Raw genomic sequence first — 18,506 nt, forward strand, 5'->3', positions numbered from 1 at the left:
CAATGAGGGAGTACACACCTCAGAACACTACCTGGCCTTTAGCTTTTCCTCTCCTAAAGGAGATTCTGGAATAGCCTGGAGGAAGAGAGAGGTAGATAGTTTCGTACTGACAGACATGCCATTACTATTACCACATTATACCATGGCTGTTTGGCGGTCTGAGTGAAGTGAGCTGGGGCTCCCAGCTCAGTTCTCAGTGGACAGATGCTGCCACCAACACCTTCTTGTTTGCACTGTCAGGAGACATGCCAGGGAGAGCCTGGGCCATGGAGATGTCAAGGATTTTGATCTTCATGGCTGCTGCTTTGACAGCCTTCAGATTCTCCAAGTGAACTTTGGTGCTTCTGAAGCTCATCTTTGCTTTGTTTCATTCACTTGTTTCTCACTGTTGTGACCTCACATCCTCCCCTAGGAAAGTAAAAGGGACTTTCCTAGGAAAGCTGTTATGAAAAACCACAAGCATAGTTTTTAAATGTGGACTTTGCACTCCCTGATGCCCCCCAGTCAGCTGCTTCCCCACTGGGAGATCTGGATCAGGCATTTTAGACACCATGTACTCATGCAAACCCCACAGAGCCCAGCCTCCTTGGAATGAGTCACACTTCAGCAAGGAGGCTCTGGCTAGATTCAAGGTGTATCTCATGGTGAGCAGAGCACTGGCCTAGGACTGAAAGAAAAAGCTGCTCCCTAGTATGTGTCACACACACACACAGGACTGGTCTAACTAGTCACACTGATATCAAAATGGTCTGGCTACTTCCCTCTCCCCCACTCCCTGTCCCCTCCCAGAAATGAGGATTACATACCTAAATTAGAAAAGGAGGACTTGTGGCACCTTAGAGACTAACCAATTTATTTGAGCATGAGCTTTCGTGAGCTACAGCTCAATTAGGAAGGCTTCCTGTGAGAGAGTTACCTACATCCCTGCTTGCACCAACACCACAGCCTCACCTAACCTTATATGTGGAAGGCTCAGCAACTAGAAGAGGCTGATAAGGAGGTAGAGATAAGAAAGGCAGGGCACTTACAAACCAGATTTGGGGGGGAGGGGGGCAATAGATGCAACGCCTCCTCCCCCAAGCAAGAGAGACTCAAGAATGGGACTTTACTCTCCTAAGTAGGTCTGGAGGATAAGTTTCTACACACAGGGGACTGAGCAGTCAGGAAAGGAATTGGAAGTAGAGATCACAAATGACTAGACCAGCAGAGAGCTCTGCTTCTCAGGGGAGACTGTGGAAAGTGGAATGGGAGAGTTTGAGCCAGATTGCTGCAGGTCCCTAAATCCATCTCTGTTGCAGAGGGGAAATCCCTTTCGATCAGTAGTTCTCAAACTTTTGTACTGGTGACCCCTTTCACATAGGAAGCCTCTGAGTGCAACCCCCCCCCCTTATAAATTAAAAGCACCTTTTATATATTTAAAACCATTATAAATGCTGGAAGCAAAGCAGGGTTTGGGATGGAGACTGACTGCTCACAACCCTTCCTCCCCCCACCATGTAATACCCTCACAACCTTCAGAGGGGTCCCGACCCCCAGTCTGAGAACCTTTGCTTTAGATACACAAGAGACCCACTGAGTAACAGTGGGGATTCCCCCACACTATTGGGGTACCCAGGAAATTCAACCTCTACATTCATTCCACATGAAGCTTTTACAAACCTCTCTTCTGCCCTCATTTCCCTATCCCTCCAGACCGAGGCAATTTAGCCACCCTGCTCAGAAACACCATTGCAACAGGAGCACAACATGAGCGCTGATGTGCCCAGGCTGTAACTCGGTTACACCGCCTCTCGACTTGCAGGGGGAAGAGAGAACCAAGTGGAGATGGCAGAAGGGAAGGAAGCTGGGCGGGCGGGTCGGCAGCAGAACAGAGGGAAAAGATTGTTCCACTGGTATGTCAGCAATCTGGCTCCAGGGCAGCTGTCCTCTCTGGCAGTCAAAGGCAGATTTGTATGCGTGTGTGTTCAAGGGCTGCCCTCCTTGGCAAGAGGCTGTGGGCTCAGCTACGCAAACGCCTGAGATGCCCCCATTCCCTGCACAGCTGGGGACCCATACAGAGTGGGAGAAAAAAATGCAGAATAAAAAAGTTATTTATTCCATTTCTGTCTAGACAGAGGTGAATTATCCCTGTGCAGGCACTTCCTGACTCCCCTCAGAGATCGGAGAGGAAACTCCTCTCCACATTCAGATTTGAGAGTAGGTATGCAGCAGCAAATTGGAGGGGGGCCCCACTGGCCATGGCAGGGCAGCCTGTCACAGGTTTCATGCTAACTGCTTCTTGTTTCTCCCTGTACCCTCCTCCCTAAGGGCTCAATGCAGCTTGGAGCAGAGTATCTTAAGAGCTCCCCACTTCGAGAGGAAAGAGTAGTACCATACCAAAAGTGGCTCTGAGCCGCCAAACCACTGCATTCTAGATGCTACAGCCACAGGAACTAGCCTCAGCTCTCCCCTTCCTGCAGTAAAGCCAGATCCAGCCCCAGCCCCTAGAGGGCATGTGGATCCCATTGCACAAGATCCACCCAGCCAGCTCCTCCTCTACTTAAACCACCGCAGAGGAATACACCTTCAAACCTGAGCCACATACCAGGACACTAATGCCAGGGTCCATGTCCCAGCAGGAGCCACACACTAGAGTGCTGGACTGATACCCCAGAGCTGCCTGCCCTCCCCACACCAGCAACCATTCACCCCAGCCTCTCTTCCAAGCATAGCAGGATCCACATAGCAGGCCATGGGCACCCATGTCAAGATTCACACTCCCAGCCCCCACCCCAGCACAGGAGTCACACATGTTGGAAACACTTTAGCAGCACAAAGGCAGCTCTCTTCTCTGTGGGAATTTGCAGCTGAGGCTGAGCTGCTCTCTGGGGACAAAGGGATTTCACAGGCACACAGGCAGACGTCTCCCCTCTCCCCCTCCCTCCCAGCTTTTCCACTTCCTGTCACAGTAGCACCAGACCTAGGGCTCAGAAACAAACAAACAGAAAGCACTGGATTCTGGGAAATGGGCCAGAGCATTCCAGAGTGGCCCATTCGCCAATCACCAGCCAGAACTCCCACTTCGCCCAGTGCAGCTCCCTGTCAAGGAAAACAGCCTTTCCCTCCCCACTGCACTGCCCCCCCACGCACACCCCTAGGGCCAGCCTGAGAGGAGGCCATTTCACAACAGGCATAGCAGGTAAAGAATCAGGGACTCTGGGGTTGGGGGCAGGGAGAAGGTTACAGATTTACAGTTCAGCTCAACAGCTCCTGCCACTGTGCCTACAGGGACTCCCTATGAGACAGCAGAGAACATAAGCTAGTTAAAACCCCAGATCCCATGCTCAAACCCCTCCTCCTAGCACAGCTCTGGGTTAGAACCCTGTCCCTGAGGAGCCTTGAGGCTCTTCAGCCCTTTTCCTCCTACAGCCTTGAAAAAACATTTCCATCTCCCTACGGGTTAGGATGTCCCTTGCCTTCATTCCCTGCTCTCCCCACCCCTCAAAAGATGCTCAATGGGAAAGTCCACACAGCCTCTGTAGCACTGCTTTACAGCAAACAGAGGCCCCATAAGTTCGTACAGATAAGGCCTCTCCTATCAGCTGCAAGGGAGCAAAGTCCCTCAGGGTGAGGAGGGCTGATCCCTGGTGACAACACAACACCGTGCCAGTCAGGAGTGTGGCCTTCTCACACTGAGAGTAAGAGTGCAGCAGATGGGAAGGGCTAGCAGAGCCACAGCACCTAAGAGGGAATTTAGAGCAGACTCTTCTGCAGAGGACCCACAGCAGATGCTGCAATACTAGTAGCATATCACACTGGAAATACCAGTTAATGAGGACAGTCTAGTTTAAGGGACATCGCCGGTGGAGGGACTGCACCTGGACAGAATGTACCAAGATGTCCCCATGGCACCAACATCCCAAGACTATAGCTCTGCCAGTCACAACTGCTGCCTAGCACTGAGCCATAGGGACAATATGGGAAGTCTGAGCAAAGCAGCCAGAAGGAAAAGTGATTCAGCTGGTGGGCGGATGCCAAAGTTACATGGACTTCACTCCTGCCCCATTCACTTGCCACCATTGGTCTTCAACCCTCTGTGCTCCCCACATCCCACCTACTGGGCGCAGGCCATTTCCTCTTTGACAGCACAGCTGCAGACATAGGGGAATCCACACAGCTATGGAGGAGAATAAGGTGCTGCAGCACAAGAGAGATAATCTGACCAACTGTTGTACCCTGCATACAGAGGGCTACCCTGCATCTGGTATGATGAGGGATCAGAGAACACATGAAGGCACACAGGGAAATAGGATGAACTGGGAGTCAATTTGCAGGGGGCACTGCACAGCTTGCGATGCACTGGCAAACTGCCTTGTACAGTAAAGCTTCCATAGCTCCTATCCGCCTTTAAGGTCCATATCAGACACCCAGAAGAGGGGTTTTGAATTTCTTTGATTTAGCTTAGGATCTTAAGTGAGATCCCAGAAGAACAGCAGTTGCAGGAATTGGAGCACGTTTCTGCCACCATCCTGACTGAAGGATGACTGATCCTCTCGGAAAGCCCTACAGTTTTACTTTCCATTTACAAAGTTCAGTCACAGAGGGACACCCTCCACTGCTGAACAGCTGGAAAAATAAGACATTTTCAAAATTGATTTCTACCCATTCCCTCACCCAGACATGCACCTCCTCCTCTGAGCCCCTCCCTCATCTCCTCAAATGAAACCCTACCAGTTAATTCATTGAGCTCCTGTTTCACCACTCTGAACAAACAGGCAGGTGGTTTAGAGAGGCTGAAGTCATGTTGTGTGTGGGAGTGGTGGGCAGGGAGTTGCTGAAATCAGTCTAATACAGCATTTCCAGGAAAGGGAAATCTGCACAGTGAGGTGGTAATTGCCTTCCACACAAACCATGCTGCTGTGCTTGATACAAGCAAGGATGTTCTGTGGGTTGCCAAATCTCCTCTCCCTCCCTACCCTCCCCCATTCAGGTACGCTCACAAGCTGACTCACAGCTCCAGTCACAAAGGGTATCAGAAGGAGATGGTACAAGAAACCTAGCTCAATTCAGCATGACCTCATCGGATGCCCCTTGTTCCAACTGAGCATGCGTACACACACAGAGACAGATTTAGAAATCCTGATGAAAGAAAGGACTGGGCAAGGAAAGCAATTGGAGGAGCAGGATATGAGAGCCAAAGACTGAATCACCCCTAAAGGGGAAGATTCACTTCACCAACTTGGAACAGTAGCCACCTTCCCCTGGGGGTGTGGAGCTGTAGTGGGCGCTCACAGCTCTTCACACCATGGATGTACTACCAGATATCACACCACGCTGGGGTCCTGCTGAGATCCACAACTGCTCCTATGCCCACACACCCCCTCCCATAGAGGGGAGGAAAAATAGAACTATCTTGGCAAATATATCATCTGGCACAGTATTTGAGACCAGAGCTCACAATTACATGTAACTGACTGTGAGCAAGGACGAGGACTGGAATAACAGGATGCCACACGTCAGGATTAAAGTGCATCAGCAAACTGAGATGAGGGCAGAGGGAAGGAGACCTGAACAGGACCTGTCTATCCTAGTCAAATAAGGACTGAATGGCATTATTATGAATGCTAGAGAACAAAAATACAGTGCAAACAGGGTAGAGAGCTTCCCATCCCTCCAACAGCATTGGCACTGCCCTACCTCTACCTGCCCCAGGGCACACAGCAAAGCTGGAGGACTTCCATTATCCATGGGCCGTTGCTCTAACACCTTTCTCCAGAACTGCATCTGTATATCCCCTCCCCCATCCATCCCCCACCCCCAACAGCTTTCTCTGCCCTCTGCAGAGGTAGAAGGGAAGGAAACCAATATTTCCTGATCAGACAGGAAGTGACATAGAACCTTGCGGGAAAGGAAAGGCACAAAATACAACGTCCTGCCAAGCGCTGCTCCCTGCATCCCCCAAAGTGCAGAGAGGAGACTCCCTGGAACCAATGGGAAGACAGACATTGAACTATAAACCAAGGCTGCAACACAGACAGTACCATCTCTGCCACAAGGTATCTGCACAAGGGGAGAAGGAGCGAGAGTGGTTTAATTCACCCACTACATCAGGTGCCAACAAAGAGGGTCATCTCTTCACTAAACTTACCCAACTCTCCACCCATGCCCTCAGAACAATGGGCAGCCAGACAAGGCCACCTCCCCTTACTGGAGAATGTCCCCTCTCCAAAGGGCACACTAAATAGCCACCTTGCATTGCTAGAGCAGTGCACTCACACCTGAAACAGGAGTATCCTCTCTGGCACCATGCCCCCACATGGTTTTAGTGCCACGATATGTCTCACTGGAGTTACTCACAAATGGGGAGTGTATGTCCCACTTCCACCTACTACTAGCCTCCTTAAACCTCTCACTTTATTGAAGTAAAAGCATCTGTCAGATGTGCAGCCCCTTATGTCCAACCTTCATTGGTGGATGACCCCAGTTTTGGTGTCACCTCCCACTTAACCTCACAAGCACCCGGGGGAGGCAGAGAAGGGAGGAGAAATCCCATACTAGGCATTGTAGGAAATGCTAGCGGTGAAGCACTAGGAGTTGTAACCTGGGATGCTGATCAGCTGCAAGAAGTGAATGCCTATGCTTGTTCCCGACAGCATAAATTTGGGGAGCAAGGGCACAATGAAGACCCTCCTCCTTCTACCCTCTCCCCACCTGGCTTGTAGCCACATCTCCTGTTTTGCACACAGAGGTGAGCCCTTCTCAGACTGGCCACAGAGCAGGTGTTTGTGGACCAGCAGAGTGGCCTTCCAGCCAGGCCATTTACTGGATACAGAAACAGGGTGAGGCTTCAGGGGAGGGAGAGAAGGTTTCCTGTTTGTTGTCAGTCTGATGTAATCTCCCAAGGACCACATCCAGTAACAGTACATTGGTAATTAAAGTCACAAGAGGGAGCATTCAAAGGAGGTGGGGCTTGGAGTCCAAGCCTGTTTCCACATCACAGAGGATCCCTCCAGGGAGTGGCCCCCTGATATGGGATTTTAGTTCATAAAAGGAAAGTGTCACTCGCTTCACCCTCCCCCTTACCCCGTAGACAAAAATCAACCTGTCTGACATCACATAGCTAGGTAGTAGCACCAGCTTTGCATGCAGCAACACGCTCTGAGGAATGTACTCCTCCTACAGGGCAGGGACATGCCAGAAACATGCAAACGAGATCAGTGAACTACTGATCTAGTGAAGGAAAGAGGCCTTTGCAGTTATGTATTTTCTCAGGTTGATATGACACACCCACCCGCAGAAGTTATCCATACACTGTCGTTCTGGCTGAGATAACCCACTTTTCTCTTAGAGCCCTCAGTTAAGAGAAAAGGAGTAGGGATAGCAGTGGAGGAGAGGATAGGGTGCAGAGGTTCCCCAGTTAAGGGTTCAAGATGAGACAAGAGTCTCATCAAGGAGCAACAAGATTTGTTTTGCTCCCTGCATTGATTAGAGAGACCCAAGGATTAGATGGAAAGCAGTGCGAAATGGAGGTTGGTGAAGAATCCTCCCAAGTTCTGGGGTTAGAGGCACTTTCCTGCTCCTATTCAGGATGGGAATTCAGCCTCCATGTTGTTAGTGTACTCCTGGGCCACCCACAGCTCCTCTACTATAGGCCACCTAAGCTCGGGGGGGGGGGGGGTGTGGAGAGCCACACACCAGTTCCTGAAGCATGTGGTATCTGTTCACAATAACCCTTCTGCAGTTGCAACAGCCACAAGAAGAAGAGAAATCTGAAGGGAAGGAAGTGGGCAGAGAAGTGGTGTCCACACCATTTCTTCCCAACCCCCACTTTTATGAAATAGCTGCCTGCTGAAAAAGCATGCTAGGGAATGATATATGCCAGCAGACTTCAGTCAGACTTCCAGATTCCTACAGCCAGGATTTGCTGGTGGAGGGAAGCCAGTGAACTTTGAGCAGGGTTTGCCACAATGGGTATTACTTCTATTGGGGTAGAGCAGCCAGGGCTGGGAAAAAAGAGATGGAGATAAGTCTTGTCCAAACGTGTTTAGCCAATGGACTAACACCAACATCCCCCATTTCCCATCCCAACACGTGGACTTCCAAATTAAGTCAACTGGATACAGTTAAGCGTGAAGCCAGAAGTGGTTTTTCACCTGTCCTGGAACATTAACAGCCATTTTAAAAGAGGTGCAAAGACAGTCTCACTGCAGCTTTGGCAAATGCTGCTTGGTTTCCTAGTGCGCTACCTTCTAAGGGAAACCCCAGATATCCCTCTAATTCCCAAGTTTTGCCAGACTGCTCTAGTAGCAGGAGGAGAGGCTATTCTTTCCCTGCACTGGTATGCCCACCACACCATCTTCAAGGCTGTGCTACACCACCACTCCAGTCTTTGCAACACGAGCAGCAATAGTTTCTGCACCAAGGAGGGTCTGCCAACACAGGGCCCTCTACACCAGCCATCATGGTGGAGGATATGGTTAATAGTTGTTTTTAACAACATGAGGGGGACAGTGTTGGAGCCAGATCTGCCTACACTACTAAGACAACCGTAAGAGCAGGGAAGGGATACCTCCCATCATTCTTGCTCAGACAGATATACCCTTAGTTTGTAGGTCTACATAGAAGTGCTTATGATAGTACTGCTGTAGCACAAACACTTGCTACACCAGCGGAAGAGCCTCTTCCATCACTGTAGTAAATCCACCACCTCGAAAGGCTGTTCCTCCATCAACCTAGTGGTGTCTACACTGGGGTTCAGGTTGGCTTAGCTACGGTTTCTCAGGAGGGGTGAATTTTTACACACACACACACACACACACACACACACACGTACGTGACATAGCTAGGTCAGCCTAAGTTTTATGTTGAGACCAGGCCTAAGAGGTCAAGGACCAAGGTCACATTTGGCTTCCAGGGTTCACACCTAGAATTTCCACTGTGAGCATCAGGGTACAGACACCTGTCCATATTCCTTGCACAAGGGCAAGGGTGGGAGCACAGATGGCACCCCATTAAAAGCTCAGTGTCTCTTCCTCTCTCCTGGCACACTGCCTGATAATTAAGCAGCACAAGCAACCATTCTCTTCCTCTACAGCCACCCCCTCAGTTCCCTCCCTCTTCATTGTGTGGTTTGATACAGACCACTAAATAAGAAGTGATATCACCAATGGGGAAATTCATCTTCTCCTTTAAGAGGAACCGAAAGCTGTTGTCCAAGATTTGATGACCATGTGGTGTCAATAACCACATCTAACCCCAGGCCTTGTCCCCACCCAAGACACACAGTCACAAGGGAACACAAGAAACTTAGTAAATGCTTTGGTTAACAAGATCAACAATTCTACTCAGGACAAGTCTCCCTGGCAGCAAAATTCAATAGAAACATCAACCATCTTCACTAAACCACTACTGGCAAGTGAATCACTGTGGGAAGAGGCCAGAAAAGTCTGTTGGAGCTCTGGTTCCAATCTGGCAGTGGCTGAAAGTAGACATTGGTGGCCTGTGTGAAAGCAGGTGGGAGTCAGCCCATTTCCTAGTGAGACAGGTGTCCACACAAACTGGTCACCATTGCCCCAGTTGTTGTAGGTCTTCTAACCAAGGACTAGCTGGGCCAAGAGTTCCCCCTACATGTGAAGGGGGATTGTCCAATCTAAGCCCAGAATCGAGACACAAAGGCAGTAGCTTTTACTGCTATGCCAGGCCTGTGTCTGCCATGTGGATCCAGGAGACTTTGGTTATAAGGGGCTATAAATCCCGACCTTTTCAATAGCATTATGCTTACAGAAAACATTCTTGTCCTCCAAGCCATAGTTGAGTACCTCAGAGAGTCAAGCCCTATGAAAGGCACAGAGCAGTTTCACAGGACAACTGAGGCTACCCATTTTAGCCAACGGGTTTGAGTTTTATCATCTCATTAGCTAACATACCTGTACATTTAGAAACCCAAACTGTTGGCTGATTCCATCTATCACTGTTAGCAATTGAGGCTGTTAAAGAAATTATATGGGAAAGGATGTCATTTTCTTCCAGGATAAAGGCTCACTGAAGCCATCAAGCTTCACATCTACTGATGCAGCCACAAATGGTACTTGTTGTCCAAGGATCTTAAACTGCTATACTAACATTGAGTTAAACCTCACAACCCCCACAAAGTAGGGAGCTACTCCTCTTTTCCAGATTGTGCCTCAATTTCCCTTAGGGTAGACTGCACAAAGCCAGAAATAAAACTTGAATCTCATGACTGAGCCCTGTCCTCTAGATCAAGCTTCCTGAGCTCCACAGCAACTGCACAAGAGCATCCAGGCCTAGCATCAGAGCCAGAAGGGAGGCTGCTAGTCATATCATAGAAAACCTGCATGAATCAAGCAAAGTTGTCCAGCACACACCAAGCCAGTTGTTTTCCTCTTCCTACCCTTCCAGAAAGGCTCCTTGTAAGATTTCCGCAAGAATGCGCCACACAAGGAAAGGTCAGTCATCTGCATGCACAGGGTCCCAACCAAGTTCAATCAGACATTGACGACAAGCTTCAAAACTGCTTTTAAGCATGTGAGCAAAAGTATTTGTGACAGTCTCCTCTACTTTGCTATCTGCTTAGAACCAGCTCTGTATGCAGGGCATACAGCATGCTGGCTTCCCCACTCTTCCCTAAAGCACTCCTGTTATTCCAGTCCAGCTCCTATCTCACCCACCAACAGTTCTTTCAATGCACCTCAGTTCTGCCTTGCATTACCCTTTGCTATTCCAGACTTGTGCCTCTGAGCAGAAAGCTGGTTACACCAGGTTTTGTGGTTTGGCTATGTACACAACCATGTGCATTGGGGAGCAGGGGGTGAAATGAACAGGATGAGCCCCAAGTTCATCTTTGTGCCCAGTCTGAATTTGAAAGTGGACCTGAAAACTAGAGTCTGCATCCGTTCTAATCCCCAGCTCCACCATAAACAGGAAAGCAGCAATTTCTTTGGGGAGCTGAAGGAAAGGACAATACAGAAAATGTATATTCCTATAGTTAGAAGGGATTGGAATTCAAGACTCACAGAACCTGTTCCCAGTTCTGCCACCACCTCACCATGTGACCTTGGTGAAATCACTGTACTTCAAGTTTCTCCATCAGTAAATTTGGGACAATCATGTTTTCTTGCCACTGAGGAGGGGCTGAGACTAAGTTTAGTGTCTCTAAAATGCTTTGAGTGCCTCAGATGGAAGACACTAGGGAAAGGCTAAGTATTATTACAGCCATATCTAGTCCTGTTCCAAGTGATGAATTGGAAGCACAGAAAGGATCCAAGAATCCCGCTTCCGGTTGGGCTCAGTGAGGTGCCCAGTGATGCTCTATCCTATCAACAGCCAAAAACTACAAGCAAAGCAAGAGAGGGGGATGGAAGAAGCGTTCAAGGCCTCTATCCTACTATTAAGGAACCCATGGAATTCAAGGTATTCAGACATTATCGAGCCTGAATGCTGAATCCTGGCTCCTCAAGGGACCGACAGACTCCTTTCTGGAGGGGAAGGATGGTCCTGTGGGTAGAGCATAAGCCTGAGATTTTGAAGACCAGGATTCAAGTCCCTGCTCTGCCATAGACTTAGGAAGCTGAGGCACAGAGAGACTCTGTAAAACAGGGAGAACAGCACTGCCATACCTCACTGGGGGGTTGGGAGTGAGGAAAAAAAAAATACATTGAAAATTGTAAGAGGTTCAGATATATGGTGATGTGGGCCATATAAATACCTAAAACAGAATCCCTTCAAGACTACTTCCCCCCCACACACCAAAAAAAAAAAAAAAAAAAAAATGACAGCCCCAATTCTATAAGAGGGCTTTGTACGATAAATGGCAACAGTCCCTCAGAACAAGAGGCACAGAAGGGGCAGGGTGGGGAGGGAAGAGATATACTGCTATTTGACGAGAGCTGCCAATGAAAGCAGGAAAAAAACAACTAGGAGTCCGGTGGCACCTTAAAGACTGTTTGTTAGTTTAACAGTTTAACTGTCTTTAAGGTGCCACCGGACTCGTTATTTTTGTGGATACAGACTAACACAGCTACCCCTCTGATACAAGGGAAAAAAATAGCCAGCTGCACCCAGCACGCTTGGGAGTGGGCTGCTGTGGGATTTTTCCTTTACTGGAGACATTTCAATGTCGCTGGTTAGACTGAGCCAGAGAAAAAGGGTTTTTTTTATTATTAAATTATAATAAATAAATTGCCACATTACCAGGAGTCTGTGGGGTTGTGGGGGGTGTTTTTTGGGGGGGGGGGGGGCGCATGCTAGATGGGCTCCACCTAGCAGTTTTGACCCTCCCTAGAGGCACAGTCCCTTCCCTGCAAGAACAAAGGAGGAGGCAAATTAGATAACAGGAGAGTCTAGGAAGAGGTAACAGTTTGAGATCTGCCCTGGCCAGCTTTAGTCTAGTCTGCATAGGGTTCCTCACACACACCTAATCCCAATTCCCAACTCTTTCTCCCCTTCCACAGGCCAAAATCTTAGGGAGACATCACAGCATATAACCTTGGGCCCGGATACCCCCCAGCCCCCAGGAAAGGCCTCCGCACCCAAAATACTCCCTGCTTCTAACACACATAAGCAACTTCCCTTACTTTAACAAAGGGAACTATGTTGCAGGGGGAAAGAGCAGGATACCATTTGCAATGCTAGCCGCCCCTTACTCCAACATTAAATGCCTGTCCAAAGAGAGATGCATTCTCTCTCCTGCTCAGAATTAGGAGATTGGCACAGAAAGATTACTTTTTTTCTTTTTCTTTCTTTTTTTTGGGGGGGAGGGGGTTGGGACGAGAGGTCAAGGTTACATGCTTCACTCAAATCTCAGACACCCCAGAAACCAGCCAACATAACTCCTAGCATGAGAGGAGAAGGATGAGGGGGTTAGACAATGCTGTAAGGCAATAAGTGAGCCCAAGGCCACACTCCAGGCCCTACAGATAGGCCACAAGACTGAACATAGGAACAGGGTATTGCAATCAGTTTTGGGGGTGGGAAGTACCAGCAAAGAGTCGCACCACTCACAGCCACCCAGCAGAGACATCAAGTCATTCTGAATCTACTTTCAGAAGTGCCCGTGTTCTTTTGCCAGCTGTCAGAGCACTTCGTCTGGGCTCCCTGGCTGTGAAAGGCTACTACAGCCAAAACCATGAGTTGTTCACAGCAGCTACCCTCTTACACCAACCCTTTATAATCCAGATAGGGAAGGAGTGGGGAGAGAAGAATTATGAGGGGTACTAAATAGAACATGAGTCACCACTGAAACCCACAGACCATTTCCAAACCTGTCCTCTAGCCACTCTCTAAATAGAACACCCTCTTTTCTTGCTCTGATGCACCCAAGACCAAAACCTCAGGTGAGGGGAGAAGAGATACAGGTGCTTAGATGCAGGGCATGGGTCTTAACAAGTTTCCAGAAACTAGACTGCTTGCTGCTTTTTTCCCCCACCTGGAATATTCCCCCAGGATCTCTGGCCACAAGAGCCTTAAATATAACAAGACATCACAATCTGTGCACAGCAAAGTGAGAGAAAGAGAAGAGAAAGTATGTTTTTAAAAATATGCTTAGGAGACAAATTAAACTTCCTATAATAATTTTTAACAGTAGCACAGACTGTTTCTCCGCCCCAGTTTGTTGCAATTAGTGTCATATTGAATTCCAGGCTTTTGTTTTGTTTTGAATGGAGGAGTTAAGCTTACAGATGACGACTCTCGGGACTAGAAACTAGCCCAACGTCCTAGTTCCCAGTGAGCTGGCTACATAAGCACTTTCTTAGTAGTATCTAGAAACCCCAATCCTCACTCAACACGCTTCCAAGAGACTAAACATAGGAGTCTAAGGAAAGTTACAGGGAAACAACTTTTTTTTTTAAAAAAAAAAAAAGTACATTAGACTACAAAAAAGTCTATTAGACTAGGAGTTCCTAAAGTACTGCTTCAAAATAAGTTTGCCTAAAGCTTTTTTTTAATTTTGCTTTCTTCCAGTAAGTTTTAACATAAGCAAAGTCTCGGGCGTAGAATGTGAACCGGGTTTAGATTTCCACACTTAATAGAGGCTTTAAGACGAAGTCATTCCTCACCCGCCTCAACTTGTTGATTAGAATTTATAATCTGTGAAAAATATCCCCTTTTTCCAAATCTTTTAACCCACTCCCCCCCCCCATATTCAGCATTAAAAAGAGGTTCTAGCTCAACGTGGATTCTTTTTAGAAGACTAAAAGGTGAAAGGTCCCCACCCAACTGCACCTGGGGGAAAAAATGGGATCCACCCAAGCAGAAAGTGTGGATCTGAGACATAGAGAATAGACCGCAACACTCCCAACCAGAATACAGCTTAATACAAATACTTTATCAACTGCAAAACCTCCCTACAACTCAGTTTCCCAAAGTTTTAAAATTAATATCTTAAAGGGAGCAAATAAAACCAAAAACCCACTTTCCAACCCCAATCACATTCTTCCCCCAGCCTGCACAGAAGACACCACAAAAAACAACAGCTTCCCAGCAACTCAGCCCAGGAGAAGTTGTTAGTTTGTAGTACAAAAGGAACAAAAAACCAAAGTGAACAACAAGCGTTAAAACAAGAGATGAGATGAATTTACAAAAAAAACAAGAAACAAAAAAACCACACGATTCTTACCCTGGCTTTCTCCCTTCTCAGGAGCTGCAGTGGCGAGATCTATAAGTTTGCTTCTCCTCCTTGTGGGATTTTTTTTTAAGTACCGGGGGAAGAAATAAAAGCAAAAATAAATAAAAGTTGTCAGTGCGGCTGTTCCTCTGCCCTATAACTTCCCTTCTAATCTCTCAGGATGACAATGTCAGTCTCCAGCAAAAATTTCCCTACGTGAGACTCTTTTTTACGGTCTCTTTGCAAACACACACGCCCAAAACTCTAACGTGGACTTTTCCAACAAATCTCTAAAGGAAATGTAAGAGGCAAAACATGTGGCAAAACCCTGCCAAAATGTGGTGTTGGTTTAAAAAAAAAAAAAAAAAAGCAAAGCAGCCAACGTAGTGATTTTTTTCCTCCACCTCTTTCTCCTCTGGGATCTGCTGCTATTTCTTCCTTTCTGGCTTTTTTTTCCCCCTCGCCTCCTCTTTCAGATCCAACACCTAAAATGGAAGTTGCACCCGACCCAGCCAAAGACAAGCTGGCGGGGTTGATGGTAATAAACTAAGCTTTCCAACCAAGCCCAACGCCCAACCCCTCTTTCCCTAAGTGATGTCAGCTTCTGCGAAGCTCCAATGGGAAGCAGACATCAATGCGGGAACCGGCAGTATCCAATAGAAAACTTTATTGTAGAATATTAAAAAAAGAAAGAACGAAAAAAAAGAAAAAAGGGGGAAAAACCAACAAAAGGAAGAGGGCAGAAAACTTTTTTTGGGGGGAAGGGAACAAAATAAATAAAAATATATTACAAATATCAATTGCAAGAAAGAAGATTAAAACAGGCTTGGCAGAATGATAAATGTATTGATGTGATATGCAATTCACAGTCCAATTTCTTTTGATCGGTATGTTTCTTTCTCCCACTCACCTCCTCTGCCTGTTTGCAAATGAGAATAAAAATCTTCATTTTTATTTGTCTCCTGTGCTTTTTATTTATATGTTTTCCATCTTTGCAAGAATCATGTGAAAAGGAGGAAAGACGATGGTACAAAAGATGTGTGGGGAAATGTTTGGATCTAGGGAGAATTTGGGATTTGAAATTCAACCTTGATTCTGCTGTTTTTGTTTTAATTATATGAGCCCAGATTGGGGGATTTGCAATCAGCTCTTGTTTTCTTTCAGTCAGTGGCTTTTGCTAGCAATTAAGCAACTGATTTAAAAGTCTAGAGTGGGTAAGGAATTTACTTTCCTCCTTCTCAAATCACTGAAGAAAATAGCTCTTTTGCTTTGTATTACTAATTTAATCCAATTTACAGTTTGTAAATTCCAAACCACCAATCAGGAGAGAGACAAAAGCTTCAACAAGTTTTCCTTCATCAGGGCCCTAAAGGTTGTTTACTCTGATTACATTTGCAAAAGAGTGTTAACCTGGAAGATATCTAATGCTATCTAATGCACCAGGAAAGTTAGGTGCCTAAATACTTTTGAGAAAGATCAGGCCATATATCTGAATCAATGGGCAGATCGTACACATTTGTCATTTTAAAGCAAATTCTTTTATTCTGTTTTTTAAACCAAGGGAGTTCTCCACATTCCCTTCTGAGCACTGCTTTCTGCCAGAAATCCCCCATCAGTGCCAACTGGGATTCCAGAAGCAAGGACTTCCTTGTAGCAGTACCATATCAACACCCAGGGACCTGATACTCCTCTCATTTTACCTCATCTTCACTGCAGTAGTTGTATACAATTGGTATTAGTGAGAGGAGACTCAGGTCCCAGCAATGTGAGCTTCCTCATAGCAGTGACCTGTCCGTACCAGCTACCACTCCTACCATGTGATCTTTTTCCTGTTAGCCGGGCTAAGGAACACCAATCTCATGGACTGCCTTTACACTGAGGATTTCCTGAAATTCTCCCACCAAGGCTAGCAACAGTGGGTGCAGAACAATGAATGGAAGTGAAAAAAGAGGGTCAGGTTTCAGGAGTAACTTTTAGTTTGGTGTAAACACAACGCGAAGTACTTGTAGCACCTTAGAGACTAAAAATTTATTTGGTATGACACCAGGGGCTCAGGCATGCAAGCTGGGCCAATCTGCTACCAGACAAACATAGGCCTTTTAGCACCTAACCCTGGCCACTGTGCATGCTCAATAAAGATCTCTTTCCTACAAGCTCTGGCTGCCTGCTGCAACATATATCAGTGGTTCTCAACCAGGAGTCCGGGGGCCCCTGGGGGGCCGTAAGCAGGTTTCAGGGGGGTGCCAAGTGGGGCCAGCATTAGATTTGCTGGGGCCCAGGGCAGAAAGATGAAACCCCACTACATGAGGCTGAAGCCAAGGGCCCTGAGCCCCGCCACTCAGAGCTGAACCTGAAGCCTGAGCAACTTAGCTTTGTGGGTTCCTCAGTGGCATGGGGCCCGGGCAGTTGCCCTGCTTGCTACCCCCTAATGCCAGCCTTGGGTTTTATATGCAGAAAAACAGGTGTTGTGGCAGAGGTGGGCCATGGAGTTTTTATAATATGTTGGGGGGGCCTCAGAGAGAAAAAGGTTGAGAACCTGACTTATATTGCTTATGTAATATCAAAGCACCAGTGTAGACTGGCCATCTGCTACATTTTCATCACTGTTCTGTCTAACGTTGCTCAGAGCAGGTCTAGAAGACACAGTGGTAAAATCACTGGTGGTTGACCTACACAGGCACGCCCACCCTGCCTAGTAGAGGTCCCCAGTACTAGGCACAATGGTGGAAGGATTTCAGAAAATCCCCACTATGACAAGACCATGTACACTGAAGAACTGTAAGCAAAGAAAATGATAAACAATTGAATATCAATTTCTGGGGAGGCATCTAATGGGATGCTGCAGGGATCTCTGTTATGCCCTGTGCGAATTATATCTTTCATGAAGATCTGGAAGGGGTCAGATGTAAATAGTATGCCAATTAAATCAACAGATGACACAAAGGGGTCTAATCCTGCTCCCATTGGCTTCAAGGGAAGTAGGACTAGGCACTAACTGGAGAATGTTTAAAACAGCACTGAGTGTAGAGAAATACTACAAAGGGATCTAGAGAGACAAGAGACATTGGCAGGAAAAAACAACAGGTTGGTTTGGAAAACTACAGCTAATCCATCTGAAGACACCTATTTCCAAAAAGACAATTACTCACCTTCTTGTAACTGTTGTTCTTCGAGATGTGGTGTTCACCTCCATTCCAATCTGGTGTGCGAGCGCCGCGTGCACGGTCGTCGGAAACTTTTTCCCTCAGCAGCCCCCGTTGGTTCGGCTAGGGAGCCCTCTGGAGTGGCACCCTCGTGGTGTTCAATACATGACCCTGCCAACCCGACCCCCCTTCAGTTCCTTCTTGCTGGCTACTCCAACAGAGGGGAAGGAGGGTGGGTAATGCAATGGACATGAACAACACATCTAGAAGAACAACAGTTACAAGAAGGTGAGTAACCGTCTTTTCTTCTTCGAGTGCATGTTCACATCAATTCCAATCAGGTGACTCCCAGGCTCTCCCACAGGGGTGGGGTCGGAGTTAAGGAATCACTGATTGGAGAACCGCTCTGCCGAAAGCTGTGTCCTCTCTAGCATGTTGGGTGATGGCATAGTCCGTGGTAAACGTGTGCACTGAGGACCAGGTTGCCACTCTGCAGATCTCCTGGATGGGCACCTAGGCCAGGAAAGCGGAGGACGAGGCTTGAGCTCGTGTCGAGTGGGCTGTAATAGCGGGGGCTGGGACCTTGGCCAGGTCATAGCAGGTATGGATGCTGTCTGTGATCCAGGAAGAAATGCGTTGTGAGGAGACCGGAAGCCCCTTCATCAGGTCTGCCACAGCTACAAACAGTTGGTTCAACTTCCTGAAAGGCTTCTTGCGCTCACTGTAGAATGCAGGCGTGCTCCGAAGCCCAAGGCAGGGTG

General features: G+C 47.5%; 1 protein-coding gene across 10 annotated transcripts in view; it reads right to left on the reverse strand.

Annotated features, from left to right (window-relative positions):
* The window catches only part of CTNND1 (catenin delta 1), a 59,110-nt gene extending 43,954 nt beyond the window's left edge, over nt 1-15,156 (reverse strand). For 6 of the 10 annotated variants that reach the window (XM_073346743.2, XM_073346749.2, XM_073346744.2 and 3 more), the window contains exon 1: nt 14,615-15,156. The gene's annotated coding sequence lies outside the window, so the exon portion shown is untranslated. The remainder of the gene's footprint in view (nt 1-14,614) is intronic. The other 4 variants (XM_073346750.2, XM_073346746.2, XM_073346742.2 and 1 more) reach the window with 3 other exon arrangements.
* Between the last annotated feature and the right edge of the window lie 3,350 nt (nt 15,157-18,506).

Source organism: Lepidochelys kempii, chromosome 6, assembly GCF_965140285.1.
Source record: "Lepidochelys kempii isolate rLepKem1 chromosome 6, rLepKem1.hap1, whole genome shotgun sequence".
NCBI lineage: Eukaryota > Metazoa > Chordata > Testudines > Cheloniidae > Lepidochelys > Lepidochelys kempii.